Consider the following 3715-nt stretch of genomic DNA (forward strand, 5'->3'; position numbering starts at 1 on the left):
TAGAACTACTTAAACCTAACCAGCCTAAGGACATCACACACAGCCATACCCGAGGCAGGATTCGAACATGAGACCGTAGCAGCAGCGCTGTTGCGGACTGAAGAACGAGATTACACGGCAACCTGATTTTTGTAATTTTTTTTTTTTAATTTTAAGATGCGTCAAGTTCAGAACTAGAATATCGGTCAACTAAAGCAGTTTTTTTGGCAGCGTACTACGTGGATCTGTTGTAGAAAGATCGCCTTTGGTGACCCGCTAGCGATTCCTATGCGATGCAATTTTTGTTGACAATAGTGCTTGTTGCGTGAAAATTTACGTGAAGCGTAAAATACGTTCAGATGAAAAACAATTCAAAAGCGACGAGAACCGGTAATCGATGGTTGGAGTCTCGAATCGGTCATTACGTTTTTGGTTTTTTCTCTTCAGACCTAATACCTAAGTCGGTTAGTTACGGAATACATCAAATTAGACGAGGGTGAGTGAATGAAAACCTTAAATTTGTAATAACAAATCGAAATTTCGAGCCGTTATCCTGTAAGTTGGTAAACGTGCTATAAACAACGTGCAGAATGGCTTGTAGGTGGTAGCATATTGCAGATGCGCACATACCGTCGCAGTATCAGTATAAAGATGGCCGCCCCACTTGCGACTTGCACCAGGAAAAAACAGCGTTCTATTATTCGGTATTTGCGTAGTGAAGGTGTGAAACCTATTGAAATTCTTTGACGTTTGAAGGTTCAGTACGGTGATGCATGTTTGTAACAGCAGAAAGTCTACAAATGGAGTAGGAAGTTCGCAAATGGTGTGACTTCAGTGGAAGATGCTTCTCGCCCAGGTCAGGCACAACGAGTTGTGACTCCACAGACCATTGCAACAGTTGAAGCCAAAGTGAAGGAAAACCGCCGAGTGACACTGAATGACATTGCAACATGTTTACAGATTAGTCATGGGTGAGCACACCACATTGCGCATGATGTGCTCCAGTTTCAAAAAGTGTCTGCAGGATGGCTGCCATGGCAACTGACTCCTGATATGAGAGAACGATGTGTTGATGCTTGTGAAGAACTTCGTCGGCGCTTTGAACGAGAACGTGATGGCTTCCTTGCTAGAATCGTTACTGGGGACGAAACCTGGGTTCACTTCTACCAACCGTAAACGAAGAGACCGAGCCATTCCTCATCACCAAAACCAAAGAAGTTTGGAACAGAACCATCAGCAGGGAAGGTTATGCTGACTCTCTTTTGGGACGAAAAAGGCGTCATTTTGGAGCATTACATGCCTAGAGGGACCACTGTCACCAGCGCATCATACACAGATCTCCTAAAAAAATCATCTGCGGCCTGCAATCAAATCAAAGCGCCGTGGATTGCTGTCAGCAGGTGTCCTTTTGCAACATGAGAATGCAAGGCCCAACACTACCCTTACAACAGTTGCAACAATCACAGACCTGCATTTTGAGTGTCTTCTTCATCAGCCATACGTACAAGACCTTGCTCCAAGTGATTTCCGTATGTTTGGACCACTCAAAGATGCAATGAGAGGGAAGAAGTTCCATTCTGATGAAGAGGTACGCCACGCGGTGCATGAGTGGTTGGGCGGGCTACCAAAAGAATGTTTTCTAAAGGAATTTACGCACATTGTAAAGATTGGGACTTGCACTGAGCGTGGGGAGATTATGTTGAAAAATGATACAGCTTTGTATCACTTTTGCACAATAAATAACATTTTAAAAAATGTTTAAGATTTTCATTTGACTCACCCTCTTACTAATTAACACATATCTGTTTGTTATATTTTTATTAAAATGCAAATCTCCTTAATCCTAATTAGACATCACGCACAAAATATAAATTCTTAATTACCCATCTTTCATAAAATATTGTTAATAAAGTCTCATTGGCCGCGCGGTCAAAGGGCGTCTTGCCACGGTCCTGGCGGCTGCCCCCGTCGAGGGTTTGAGTCCGCCCTCGGGCATGGGTATGTGTGTTACCCTTAGCGTAAGTCAGTTTAAGTTAGGTTAAGTAGTGTGTAGGCTTAGGGACCGATGACTTCAGTAGTTTGGTCCCTTAAGACTTCACACACATTTGAACATTTCTGAAAGACTGATTAATTAAAAAGAAACCATGACAAATTATTTTTATTCTCATTCCTATATCTTAGGCGACATGAAACCGGGCATAGAACATCCATCATTTTTAAAATATTTGCATCAGGCAGGAGCCAAACCGTGGGTCACAAGCGAGCACTCTAGCACACAGCCAAGAGGCACGGTGATAAAACCCGACGGCAGTGATTTACAGAGTTGAACACTCGGAAAATTTCCAACACTGTTTCTTCGAGAGTCTTTCAAAGTAGCCTGGAACTGCTTTGGATAACATATCTGAGTTCTGAACTTCGCATAACATTAAGTATAAAGAATTCAAAAAATCCGATTGTCGTGCGGTTTCCTTGTGAGATGTAAACACACAATGTGGCACAGTGGTCAGTACGCTGAAGTAATATTCGGGAGGACGACGGTTTATATCTGCGTCTGGCCACCCAGATTTAGGTTTCCCTTGATTGCCGTAAATCGCTCCGACAGGTGCCGGGATGGCTCTTTTCAAACGAGATGCCCTATTTCCTTCCACATCCTTTACACAATCCGAGCTTGTGAACCGTCTCTAATAACATCGCTGTGAGCAGGACGCAATACTCTTATTCTTCCATCCAATTTCCTTTCTTTTGAGATGTAGACTACATTCAACAGAGTATTGCACGTAGTCCACAGATGTCTACTCATCGTGCCAGCAGAGAGTATCTTCCTGGTGTGTTTCGTTTCAAACCGTACAGGACTCATTTGCTGCAAGCTCTTCATAATGGTGATAAACAACCATATGTAGAGGTTAAAGACATCATTCTGGACGCGGAAATGACAATAACAATGTTTTTGCCCACTCTGTGCTGAGCGATGAGACTACGTTAGGTCTATTCCGAAAAGTGAACAGCCAATATGTAATAATAGGAAACGCAGAATAATGGCAGAGAGAAACGCTCCAAATGTTTAACACCGTCTCAATAACAAAGATCTAGCACGTGTTACTTTTTGGAGAAAAGACGGTTACTTAAATCACATGGAAAATAAACTGGGCATCGGCTTTTTCCACAGCTGAGAGAACATCCTCACCACTGCAGTTTCTTAACGATGGAGCACCAGTGTGATGGCACTTACATGTAAGAGCACTTCTTAATAGTGACGTGACGCAACGATAGTTCGTCCGTAAGGTGTGTACGGATCTAACACTACATCACTTATGTAGGGGTCTGTAAAAGACTACGAGTCTTCCTGTCCAAGAGAAACATCAGATTCCCAGCTCAAGCTTTAAATGACGAAACACGTCTTCTTTTAAATGATATTTCAGTCATCCAAATATTTACAGTAATCAGATATATCATTTCTCAAGTGTAACGAGGTTCTGTAGCCGGCCGGTGTGGTCGAGCAGTTCTAGGCGCTTCAGTCTGGAACCGCACGACCGCAACGGTCGCAGGTTCGAATCCTGCCTCGGGCATGGATGTGTGTGATGTCCTTAGGTTAGTTAGGTTTAAGTAGTTCTAATTTCTAGGGGACTGAAAACCTCAGATATTAAGTCCCATAATGCTCAGAGCCATTTTTTGAGGTTCTGTATAAAACAGAAAAGGAATCGCCAATATGTGTCATTTGCAGGTCATTTTATTGTGG

This window comes from Schistocerca gregaria, chromosome 1 (assembly GCF_023897955.1).
Source record: "Schistocerca gregaria isolate iqSchGreg1 chromosome 1, iqSchGreg1.2, whole genome shotgun sequence".
In the NCBI taxonomy this organism is placed as follows: domain Eukaryota; kingdom Metazoa; phylum Arthropoda; class Insecta; order Orthoptera; family Acrididae; genus Schistocerca; species Schistocerca gregaria.